This window comes from Oncorhynchus gorbuscha, linkage group LG05, assembly GCF_021184085.1.
Source record: "Oncorhynchus gorbuscha isolate QuinsamMale2020 ecotype Even-year linkage group LG05, OgorEven_v1.0, whole genome shotgun sequence".
In the NCBI taxonomy this organism is placed as follows: domain Eukaryota; kingdom Metazoa; phylum Chordata; class Actinopteri; order Salmoniformes; family Salmonidae; genus Oncorhynchus; species Oncorhynchus gorbuscha.
Window position 1 is genome coordinate 41316169 of NC_060177.1, and position 13381 is coordinate 41329549.

The following is a 13381-nucleotide window of genomic DNA, read 5'->3' on the forward strand; positions in this document are numbered from 1 at the left end:
CAGGATGATATTTGAATGTAACCGTAACTGCAGGTCACACCAACATATGGACAGGGATAGACACAATGTTAAACTTTTTCAATACATAATAGATGGACATTTGAACAACTATCAACAAACTGTTATCGGTTATATGCAGCCCAACCCAATTACGTTTGACTACTACCACACACACACGCGGTCAGTGGCAGTATCCCACCCAAACAGTAACACTGTTTACAGGGCATCAGCTGTGTAATAATAGTATACAAGAGCGGTACCTTTAAGAGGGTGTGAGTAGGAGGGCTGATGGTCATGTTTGGACTGATTTCTACTTATCTGCTCGTTTACACAAACCGGTCACATTCGCTGTGAGTGTAGCGTGCGGAGGAACAGTCTGCGGGAGAGTGAGGGAGGCGACTTAAACCTACCAAGTAGGCATCGTTCTTCATTGGCTTTAACCTGTCTGTGTGCTTGTATTTTTTGATGGTTACAACTTCAAGGGATTATTATCGAACGACACGTTTCCCTGAAATGAAACCAGTCGGTAAGTCACACATGTATGTTTTATTTGCTGATAATGGTTAGGCTAATTTGGAGCGCTCCCTCGTTTGGTTTTCATAGATTCAATGGCCAGTGCCAGAAGGTAAAACCACATCCTCCACTTCGCTATTTAGTACAATTGTGGTAGGCTATTGGACATGTCATGGCACTGATACTTTGTAGATCAATGTTTTGTGCGTGTATCCAAATGTAAGTTGCATAATTTAATTGTATGTGGCTATAGTCTATGCGGTTTCAGGTCTCTCATCTATTAAATACTTCCACTCATGATGGGTACTATGAAACCTAGATATGTATATTTGGCCAATAAAAATATGATGAGAGATCATTGCTTTCTGTGGAGCAGTGTAAAACATTTGTTTCACGATGAGAACACACATCAAAGGGCAATTCGTAGGCTATATATTTAGCCTAATCGAAAAGCACCACCATTACCTCCAAAATACTGTATGGGAACACCAGCTGGAAGGTAAATCGTTAAATGCGTAATGTCGTTTTGCTCACGAACATGCATAGCTGGCGTTATGTGCTTCAGCTGGGATGGTTTAGCAAATGGTTTTTGAAGACAATTTTTGCAAAAAAAAATGACATCGGGCTTTATCTGTCCATGTCCATTGTTGGACTACTATACGTTGTGATTGTGCAGGCCAGTTTGATTTAATCGGCGTATGTTCTGTTTTTTTGACTACAATTATATTGCTGTGTATGTTCAGTGGGCTAAACTGCGATGACTTTTGTCATTCCCGTCGCTACAGATGGAGGGCACTGTCTGACCTCAACATTTCTGTCAACTAGAGAAAGGAGAGTGGAAAATACAGTATCACAATCTGGTCAGCGGTCTATCCATACATTTTCTTAAATCTTGCTGTACAATTTGGCTTGTGAAACATTTCGGGTGTGTTTTACACAACCAAAATGTCTCCCTTGTAAAGAATAAAACTCTGTGCTCCAGCTTCGAATCTAAAGGAATGCTTTTGTCGTGCATCGGCTTATGATAAAGAAATTAACATTAAATTCTCTGGCAACTGCTCTGGTGGACATTCCTGCAGTCAGCATGGCAATTACACACTTCTCAACTTGAAACATCTGTGGCATTGTGTTGTGACAACTGCACAGTTTGTGGACTTTTATTGGCCCCAGCACACGGTTCACCTGTGTAATGATCATGCTGTTTAATCAGCTTCTTGATATGCCACACCTAGCAGGTAGATTGTCTTGGCAAAGGAGAAATGCTCACTAACACGGAACCCAAACCGGCTGAGCGTGTGCGCTATCGTGCATGCATTATTTTGTCACCCCCACACCAAACGCGATCACGACACGCAGGTTAAAATGTCAAAACAAACTCTGAACCAATGACATTAATATTGGGACAGGTCAAAGCATTAAACATGTATGGCAATTTAGCTACTTGGCTTGCACTTGCTAGCTAATTTGATCTATTTAGGTAGCTTGCTGTTGCTAGCTAATTTGTCCTGGGATATAAACATGGAGTTGTTTTACCTGAAATGCACAAGGTCTTCTACTCGGACAATTAATCCACACATAAAATGGCCAACCGACTCGTTTATAGTAATCTCTCCTCATTCCAGGCTTTTTCGTCTTTGAACTTATATGGTGATTGGCATCTAGACTTACCACGACAACCAGCAAAACATTTAGTCTTTCAATCACCCACGTGGATATAACCAATGAGGAGATGGCACGTGGGTACCTGCTTCTATAAACCAATGAGGAGATGGGAGAGGCAGGACTTTCAGTGCGATCTGCGTCAGAAATAGGAATGACTTCTATTTTAGCCCTTGGCGTCGTAGACGCTCGTGAGCAGTGTGGGTGCAATAATTGAATAAAATGGATTTCTACATTTATTTTGTGACGCTCGCGCACCAATGTGTCCGGTCTGGTCAGCATGTAACAGATGTAAACAAATTTGTGCAACAATTTGAAAGAAATTAGCTTTGTGCGTATGACAAATTTATGGAATATTTTATTATCAGCTCATGAAACCAATACTTGGCATGTTGCTTTGTATTTTGGTTCAGTATACATTTTAAGTTAAAGATTAGCTTTTGTCTGAAGCTGAAAAATACCATAAATTCAAAAGCTAATTTGACCTATGCCCCGACAAGGCTTTTAAGCATCTCTTGACTATTGCTAGAGGACGGTAAGCTTTTATTGTTGTACTGTACTTCAACAGATGTACTCGCATTGGATGGGTTGATTTTTCATCATCCAAACCTTCTAAGAGCCTAATACCTACTCTTAGAGTAGGTTCACCCCATTAAAGTACTTGGTAATGTAAAAACATGTTTTCAGGTTAGGACGCATGCAATCTGGGAAGCTGTTCAATGTTCTTAATCTTGATATATGTTACTCACCACTTGGATTCGGTCTTATGTAGTAAAATGGTATATCATGCACTGCATTTCTGAGGAATAATGGTAAAGTAATTCTGCCCCTATGGCTGATTTGTTACCTATGGATAACAGGAAAACAGCTTAACCAGCTCTGCTGGCAACAATTTCATTACGCTTTTTTGCAGGCGTTTACTGACACTGGCCATATTCAATGGGTGTTGTACACTTTAGCTTAAGACATGTAACTAACTAGGTAAACAATGAACCTAGCTAGGCAAACAACTTGTAAGATCACACGCGTAACGTTAGCTAACGAGCCAGCCAGCTAACATTAGCTAGTTAAACAACAATGAACACAGTGCCAAATCATGTCGTTACTACCCTGCAGTCATATTCTGGAAGCTAACTAACCAGGTTCAATGTTAACAAGCTAACATTAGGCTCTAATTTGAAAAACAAATGGCTCTGGGATACGAATAATATCAGCTAGGGAGCCAGCCAGTTCACTTTAGCTAGCTCGCTAAAGTACACTTTAGCATGAAATAAAACCAATTTGTCAAAATTAGAAACATGTCATATCTGAAAGTCTAGCATTAGCTAGCGACATTATCTTACCTGTATACATCATCATGCATGTTGGATGAGTCTCCCTGTCACTGATTGCTGTCTCTATGCGATATGCTGTCTCTATTTAGGAGAAAAAGTAAGGAAAAATGCCTACAGTCATCAAGCTAGGTAAGATGTCATTATTGAATATGTTTAAGTGGTAAGGCAGAACTAGATCAAAGGTAATTCAATAATATAGTGTTGCACCTGTAACCAATAGCCTAACAAATGAACAATGTATTTTTTTTGCTTCATCAAGACATCCTCTATCAAATTTCAGCCAGACCGACCAGACAGCCCGAGCCGCTTGCACACCCAACCCCCCACCCCCACCAGTCAATTCAAAACTCAACTCTCTCCCAACACAACTTCTTTCCCAGTTTCCGCCTTAAAACAGTTGTATTCACAAGGGAAAGGTTTGGGAGCAAACCCCTACACTAAAACATACATTAACACACAAACTGCAAATCCTCCATATAATTTAACTCAGAGGCCTAATAGTACTGTAGAGCTCTTTACTTGCACACAATATTTGGGTATCCCCGTCCTACCCCTAGGGGTCCACCACCCTGCAGCACCCCAACCCAACACACCCCACTCAGCTTTAGAATCTTAGTGAAAGATTATTGGTTTTGGGTGTTAGGTCAAGGCCAGAGTGACAACCCACAGGATGGAAAACCCCAGGCCCAGGACTCAATAGCCCAGCAGCTAGGGATTGCCTAAATGGGCATGTTTTTAATACAGGTTCCTTTAGTCGTACTGTGTTCCATATAAGGCATCGACACTAGAGGTCGACCGATTATGATTTTTCAACGCCGATACCGATTTATTGAAGGACCAAAAAAAGCCGGTACCGATTTAATCAACTTTTTATTTTATTTTTTTAATATATTTTTTTTACATAAATGAAATTACATTTATTTGTAATAATGACAATTGCAACAATACTGAATGAACACTTATTTTAACTTAATATAATACATCAATAAAAATCAATTCCGCCTCATAAATAATGAAATGTTTTATTTGGTTTAAATAATGCAAGAACAAAGTGTTGGAGAAATAAAAGTGTATCATGTGCCATGTAAAAAAGTTAACGTTTAAGTTCCTTGCTCAGTACATGAGAACATATGAAAGTTGGTGGTTCCTTTTAACATGAGACTTCAATATTCCAAGGTAAGAGGTTTTAGGTACTCCAACTCTCAGAGCGAGTGATGTTTGAAATGCTATTAGCGTGCATCCCGCTAACTAGCTAGCCATTTCACATTGGTTACACCAGCCATTAGGCTGATAGGCTTGAAGTCCTAAACAGCGCTGTGCTTGCGAAGAGCTGCTGGGAAAACGCACAAAAGTGCTGTTTGAACTAATGCTTACGAGCCTGCTGCTGCCTACCATCGCTCAGTCAGACTGCTCTATCAAATCATAGACTTAGTTATAACATAATAACACACAAATATGAGCCTTTGGTCATTAATATGGTCGAATCTGGAAACTATCATTTCTAAGACAAAACGTTTTATTTCAGTGAAATACGGAACCGTTCGGTATTTTATATAACGGTTGTCATCCCTAAGTCTAAATATTCTTGTTACATTCCACAACCACAAATGTTATGTCATAATTATGGCAAGTTAGTTCGCAATGAGCCAGGCTGCCCAAACTGTTGCATATACCCTGACTCTGCGTGCAATGAACGCAAGAAAAGTGACACAATTTCACCTGGTTAATTGCCTGCTAACCTGGATTTCGTTTAGCTAAATATGCAGGTTTAAAAATATATACTTCTGTGTGTTGATTTTAAGAAAGGCATTGGTGTTTATGGTTAGGTACAGTCGTCCAACGATTGTGCTTATTTCGCAAATGCGCTTTTGTTAAATCATCCCCCCCAGCGTTGCATTGATTATATGCAACGCAGGACACGCTAGGTAAACTAGTAATATCATCAACCATGTGTAGTTAGTTTTATTATAAGAAGTTTAATTCTAGCTAGCAACTGACCTTGGCTTCTACTGCATTTGCCTAACAGGCAGTCTTCTTGTGGAGTGCAACGAGAGGCAGGTGATTATAGCGTTGAACTAGTTAACTGTAATGTTGCAAGATTGAATCCCCCGAGCTGACAAGGTGAAAATCTGTCGTTCTCGCCCTGGACAAGGCAGTTAACCCACTGTTCCTAGGCCGTCATTGAAAATAGGAATGTGTTCTTAACTAGTTAAATAAAGGTATAAAAAAATCTGCGCCCAAAAATACCGATGCGGAGTGAAAATTAGACGGCTGCACAAAGAACGGTAGTCATGGCTAATGTAGCCAACAGCTATATAATTTATAACGTTACTAGTGTAGCATGTAGGCTAACATAACATTAAATAAATGAGCCTCCACAGTCAGTGTGGGAACGTGATCATTGCAACCAAGATTGAGCTACAACTGGCTAGGCAGTTGTAAAACACTGACTTGGTCCCACCTCTGGAATGATATTAATTTATACATTTTTTGATTTTATTATTGTATAATATATGGTTCAATAATTGAAATGCCCATTATTCCCAGACTAACTTTATGCTTAACATGCTGTCCTGTAGCTACTGTTGGTCTACCCATTTCAAGATGGAACTTTGCATCGGTCACTGATATTGTTCATATACTTATAAAGTCACCTGAGTTCTGTAGAATGGTCTTCCCTGGCTGTCTGAATCTACTGGGACCCCTGTCACCATCTGATATTGCTAAGACATGAGTGTAGTGTAGTGCACAGTCAGTACACAAGAGGGCTGCATTCCCGAAAGATGCCTCCGGGAACTGCAGGTCCCAACGGAGATCATTACTGCGCAGTCAGCATTTTTCATTATGTGGGGGCAGGAGCAGGTGTCCAGGCAGATGTCTTTGAGATGAAAATATTTTTGTTGTCCCACAGTTGATCCTTCTTTCTGCTTTTGTATGCGTTAGCCTACCTATTGTTTTGAAAGCACATTATTCACACAGAATTCGCTGCTTCAACTTCAGTGGCATCAAATTTGATTTGTCTTATGAGTAATGTAAGATATGTAAACCATTATTAAAGTGCCATTATTTAGAGTGCATAGTGTAAAGTGATTAGTGATCTATTTATTAAAGTGGCCAGTGATTGGCTCTCAATGTCGGCAGCAGCCTCTGAGTTAGTGACTGCTGTCTTGCAGTCTGATGGCGTTGATGGAAGCTGTTTTTCAGTCTCTAGTTCATAGCTCAAATGTTCCTGTATGTGTAGTTTCATTGAAATAGAGTAGGCTGTCTCCATGGGTGGAGAATCACGTGGCAGTTCATTTGAATGACATTAACTTTAATATGATTAGACTGTAGTTTTACTACAGTGTCTGTAAATATATGTTGATAATGGAAAGAAGTGGAGGGCGCTCAACCAACGTGCGCTGAAGTGCAATTAAAAAAATATAAATATGATTTGAAAAGGCACACCGTGCACAGGTTAGGCTATGGTGAGCAAGTGTTTAGATGACCCATTTAGTCTCTGCCTGCAAGTTGTCCTCCTAAAAGTTAGGCTATATCCTATAGGCCTATGCAAGTCTCGCTGTCAGTTTGTTTTCTGCTTTAATAAGTTCAGTAGCCATACCTGCGAGATCGAGATCGGGTGTACTTGTGGTCTCAATTAAATAGAGTAGGCTATAGCCTACGACTGGGCGGAGAAGCACGGGGCGGATATCTTTCCAAGGAAATGTATTTCTTAAATAGATTAGACTATAGTTTACTACATTGCTTAGAAATGAATATTGATCACCCATATTTCTCCAGTTGAATAATCTTCTGACTCTTAAAAGGTAGGCTATAAAAAATGGCTCAAGAGTGCAAGTCTGTCCAACTCTGCTTTCTTCAAATGACTTACAGCATATTGGCTGATATGAGGACATGCTGTATTTCTCACTTTGACTGAGACTATAGTTTGTCATCTTAATTCTGGCCGTCTTGTTCATTTTCTCCAACAAAAATGATATATTAGCTTGTTGCCCCCCATGTATCTAATTAGTTGTAAAATATTGTTTTCAGTTACATCGACACCTTTCTTGAATATTCAAACGTAAGGAAGTGTTTATAATCTTTCTCTGATTCGAGTGTCATTGTTGAAAATGAGGTAATTTCAAGTGCCAATTGGAGAATGCTAATATTTCAAACCATGACATGAATTTTTATTCGTTTCATAGACCAATTTGATTGGGTACTTGGCATACCTTTGTCCATTCCAAGTCGTGAGTGCTTGATAGATGTGATAAACTATTTAATCAGTCAATATCTGGCAATGTAATTTTACCTCACCTGTTCGCTGGGATTTCTTTGCCCGTAGTTAGGGCCTTATGGATGAAAGGATTGGTGCGGGTTATCACATTTTTCCTCAGACTAACCCTTTGGGTGTAGGTGTTTTGAGGAATTTGGAAATGTAATGCTGTTGAAGGAATTTGTATAAATGTGAAATGCACGTACTTTTACAAGCATCAAGAGGCCAGCATTGAAACCAGAGCTCACCATGTTTGAGTAAACAATGGATGAATTAGTAGGAAAGTCACAGGCCTGAGTGTAACAGTGTGTGCATTTGAAGGACTGCATTTATGGTCAAATTTGGCAAGATTTTAATACACAGAAAATGTATTTAATTCCAGCATTTCAGTGAGTTATGTTTAGCACAAGGTCACTCTTGATTTGTTTTTGAGTTAAATTCAAGCCTCTTCAAGCACATGTGTGTTTAATATTTGTGTCCTCTTTTGATGACACATGCTCGTTCGGCTACCTGTATGTGTTGGATAGAGTGGATGAAAAACATTTCTGGCATCCAAGAATAACAGGATATGACAGGCTGGGCTAAGGTCTTCTCATCTTGGCCATGTCCCAGAGTAGTGCACAGACTGCAAGGGGCTTTTTGGCAATGGGGCAGAGGTGTGTGTGTGTGTGTGTGCGCGTGAATGGAAATCAAGGGCTGTGTGCAGAAACCACTCCATTGTTCCTTGGATGGCGTGGGGTTTGCTTGCTTTACCGGGCCAGATGTTGTGGTTGTACAGGGCTCCTGCCAGTTGCGGGGTAAGGTGAGAAGCTGGGCTGGGCTAGCTGTATGGGCGAACAAGCAGAGGGTACTTAGAGGAGTGAGTTCTAGCAGCTGCTGTGTAGACGCCTATGCACACACCCACTGCTATCAATACAGTACACGCATGATCACAACTACACACGTGCTCTAGAATGGGCCAAAGGGATAGACCTCAAATGTGCACCCACACAGAAGGAAGGCTTATCAAAACAACACTGACACATTGTTAGCATTAACAACCTGACATGATGACTCTTTGCTGTCCCCAGTCCACCTGGCTGTGCTGCTGCTCCAGTTTCAACTGTTCTGCCTTATTATTATTCGACCATGCTGGTCATTTATGAACATTTTAACATCTTGGCCATGTTCTGTTATAATCTCCACCCGGCACAGCCAGAAGAGGACTGGCCACCTCACATAGCCCGATTCCTCTCTAGGTTTCTTCCTAGGTTTTTGGTCTTTCTAGGGAGTTTTTCCTAGCCACCGTGCTTCTACACCTGCATTGCTTGCTGTTTGGGGTTTTAGGCTGGGTTTCTGTACAGCACTTTGAGATATCAGCTGATGTACGACGGGCTATATAAATAAATTTGATTTGATTATCACTCAGTCCTAGCATTCCTACAGTGAAAACTCAGTCTTACAAATTAAATTGTATATTTGTCACATGCTTTGTAAACAACATGTGTAGACTACCATTGAAATGCTTACTTACAGACCCTTCACAAAAATGCAGAGAAAGAATTTAAATAATTGTAAAGTAATAATAAATGCATAATAAGTAACGATAACTTGGCTATATACACTAGGTACAATTACAGAGTGATGTGCAGGGGTATGAGGTAATTGATGTACATATAACTATGAATAAAGTGACTTGGCAACAGGATAGAAATATGGTAGCAGTAGAGTATGGGAGACAAGAGTTAGTGCTAAAAGGGTCCATGCAGATACAGTTGAAGTCGGAAGTTTTCATACACTTAGGTTGGAGTAATTAACTTATTTTTCAACCACTCCACACATTTCTTGTTTAACAAGCTATGGTTTTGGCAAGTCGGTTAGGACATCGACTTTGTGCATGACACAAGTAATTTTTCCAACAATTGTTTACAGACAGATTATTTCACTTTTATCCACTGTATCACAATTCCAGTGGGTCAGAAGTTTACATTCACTAAGTTGACTGTGCCTTTAAACAGCTTGGAAAATTCCAGACAATTATGTCATGGCTTTAGAAGCTTCTCATAGGCTAATTTACATATCTTGAGTCAATTGGAGGTGTACCTGTGGATGTATTTCAAGGCCTACATTCAAACTCAGTGCCTCTTTACTTGACATCATGGGAACATCAAAATCAATCAGCGAAGACCTCAGAAAAAATTCTAGACCTCCAAGTCTGGTTCATCCTTGGGAGCAATTTCCAAATGCCTGAAGGTACCACGTTCATCTGTGCAAACAATCGTACGCAAGTATAAACACCATGGGACCACGCAGCCTTCATACCGCTCAGGAAGGAGATGCGTTCTGTCTCCTAGAGAGCAACTTACTTTTGTGCGAAGTGCAAATCAGTCCCAGAACAACAGCAAAGGACCTTGTGAAGATGCTGGAGGAAACGAGTACAAAAGTATCTATATCCACAATAAAACGAGTCCTTAATCGACACAACCTGAAAGGCCGCTCAGCAAGGAAGAAGCCACTGCTCCAACACCAGCATTAAAAAGACAGACTATGGATTGCAATTGCACATGGAGACAAAGATTGTACTTTTTGGAGAAGTGTCCTGATGAAACAAAAATAGAACTGTTTGGGCATAATGACCATCGTTTTATGTTTGGAGGAAAAAGTGGGAGTCTTGCAAGCCAAAGAACACCATCCCAACTGTGATGCACGGGGATGGCAGCATCATGTGGTGGGGGTGCTTTGCTGCAGGAGGGACTGGTGCCCTTCACAAAATAGATGACTTCATGAGGTAGGAAAATTATGTGGATATATTGAAGCAACATCTCAAGACATCAGTTAGGAAGTTAAAGCTTGGTCGCAAATGGGTCTTCCAAATGGACAATGACCCCAAGCATATTTCCAAAGTTGTGTCTTAAGGACAACAATGTCAAGGTATTGGAGTGGCCACCACAAAGCCCTGACCTCCATCCTATAGAAAATGTGTGGGGCGAACTGAGAAGGCGTGTGAGCAAGGAGCCCTACAGACCTGACTCAGTTACACCAGCTCTGTTTGAAGGAATGGGTCAAAATTTACCCAACTTATCGTGGGTCAATGTTACCAAGTACTAATATAGTGTATGTAAACTTCTGACCCACTGGGAATGTGATGAAATAAATTAAAGCTGAAATAAATTATTTTCTCTATTCTGAGAGTTCACTTTCTTTAAATTAAAGTGGTGATCCTAACTGACCTAAGACGAGGAATTTTTACTCTGATTAAAATGTCAGGAATTGTGAAAATGAGTTTACATACACCTTAGCCAAATACATTGAGTCTTCCGACTTCAACTGTAGCTACCCGGACTATTTGGTTAAATATTTGGCAGTCTTATAGCTTGGGTCTAATTGTTTTCAGCCTCCTATTGGTTCCAGACCTGGTGCATCGGTACCACTTGCCGTGTGGTAGCGGAGAATATAGTCTGACTTGGATGGCTGGAGCCTGACCCTTTTTTGGGGGCTTTCTTGGAAAGCGTCTGGAATAGCAGACCTGGATGGTAGGGAGCTTTCCCCAAGGGAAGTGCTGAGCTGTACTTACTACCCTCTGTAATGCCTTGTAGTCAGATGCCAAGCAATTGCCATACCAAGCGGTGATGCATCCAGTTAAGATGCTCTCATTGGTGCAGCTGTAGAACTTTTTAAAGATCTGAGGGCCCATGCCAAAACCTTTCAGCGTCCTGAGGGGGAAGAGGCATTGTCACGCCTTCATGACTGTTGGTGTGTGTGGACTACGATAGATCCTTAGTGATGTTGGATACTGAGGAACTTGAAGCTCTAGATCCGCCTACCACCGTCGTATCGTCAGCAAACTAAATGATGGTGTTGGAGTCGTGCACGCCCACAATGTCATGGGTGAACATGGAGTACTGGAGGATCAGCATGGCAGATGTGGTGTTGCCTATCCAGCAGCATACAACCCTGCATCCCGCTGATGGCTTGCCTCTGAAGCTAAGCAGGTTCTGCTGGAAGAGTTGTTGGAGGTTCTGTAGGAGGCACTCTTTCCTCTGGTCAACAAAAAAATACCACAATGCCCCAGGGCAGTTATTGGGGATATTGCTATTTTGTAGGGTGCCATCTGTCAGATGGGTGTCCTGGCTCCGTGCATGTCCACAGTTGTGGGTAAACAAAGTACAGCAGGGGACTAAGCATGCACCCCTGAGGGACACCAGTGTTGAGGGTCATCGTGGCACATGTTGTCTATCCTCACTACCTGGGGACGGCCCGTTAGGAAGTCCAGGATCCAGTTGGAGAGGTCCCAGGGTCAATCCCAGGGTTCTTGGCTTTGAGGACATAATGGTGTTGACGTGATCTGTGACCAGCTTTTCAAAGCATTTCATGGCTACAGATGTGAGTGGTCTGGTGCGTTTGTCATTTAGACAGGATACCTGGGCATTCTTGGACACCGGGAATCCTGTGGTCTGCTTGAAACATGGATCAGGGAGAGGTTGAAAATGTCAGTGAAGATGCTTATATCAGTCACGGTAATGAAATGAAGCACAAGTTCGCAGCAGCTGGGTTTCCTTATTTATTCTCCGCAAGCACACAGCGCACACGACCTCTCACCAGTCTCTGTTAGTGTGGGTTTTTCCAATCAACTCTTTCTTTGTGCAGCATGCAGGGTTACGGTATGGAAAGCAGCAGCAGCCTCTGTCTTGCATGGAGCGAAGGGTTGCATCCCAAGTGCCACATTATTCCCTAAAGAAGTGCACTACTTTTGACCAGGGCCCGTTAGTAGTGCACTATATAGGGCAAGGCTCTCGAACCCTGTTCCTGGAGAGCTACTGCCCTGTAGGTTTTTGCTTCAACGCTAATCTAGCGTACCTGACTCAAATAATTAGCTGGTTGATAAACTGAATCAGTTTAGTTAGAACTGGGGTTGGATTGAAAACCTACAGGAGGGTAGCTCTCGAGGAACAGGGTTGGAGAGCCCCGATGTCTGTAATAGGGTGACATTTGGGACACAGCCTAGGAGTTTGGGATTAATTAGCTGTGGTACAGTACTTTACTGTATATAGTACCCTTGTACCTAGCGGGCTAGCATTACTACCAGATGTTTTAAGTCAAGCATAAGAGAAAGTGAAAGTTTAATATGTTCTTCGGGCCTCTTAAAGATCTGACCCTTTTTTTCTCCAATTTTCACCTAAAATGACACTCAAATCTAACTGCATGTAGCTCAGGACTTGAAGCAAGGATATGCATATTCTTGATACCATTTGAAGGGAAACACTTTGAAGTTTGTGGAGATGTGAAATTGATGTAGGAAAATAGAACACATTAGATCTGGTAAAAGATAATAAAAAGTAAAACAAACGTTTTTGGTGCCATCTTTAAAATGTAAGAAAGGCCATAATGTATTAGTTCAGCCCATGCACAATTTAGATTTTGGCCACTAGATGGCAGCAGTGTATGTGCAACGATTTAGACTGATCCAATGAACCATTGCATATCTGTTCAAAATGTTATCAAAATTACCCAAATGTGCCAAATTGGTTTATTAATACATTTTCAAGTTCATAACTGTGAACTCTCCTCAAACAATAGCATGGTATTATTTCACTGTAATAGCTACTGTAAATTAGACTGCAGTTATATTAACAAGAAT

General features: G+C 41.1%; 1 protein-coding gene across 1 annotated transcript in view; it reads left to right on the plus strand.

The window, feature by feature from the left end:
- Positions 1 to 309: 309 nt before the first annotated feature.
- The window catches only part of daam2 (dishevelled associated activator of morphogenesis 2), a 225724-nt gene continuing 212652 nt past the window's right edge, over positions 310 to 13381 (plus strand). The window contains 1 exon segment of the mRNA XM_046349916.1: positions 310 to 526. The gene's annotated coding sequence lies outside the window, so the exon portion shown is untranslated.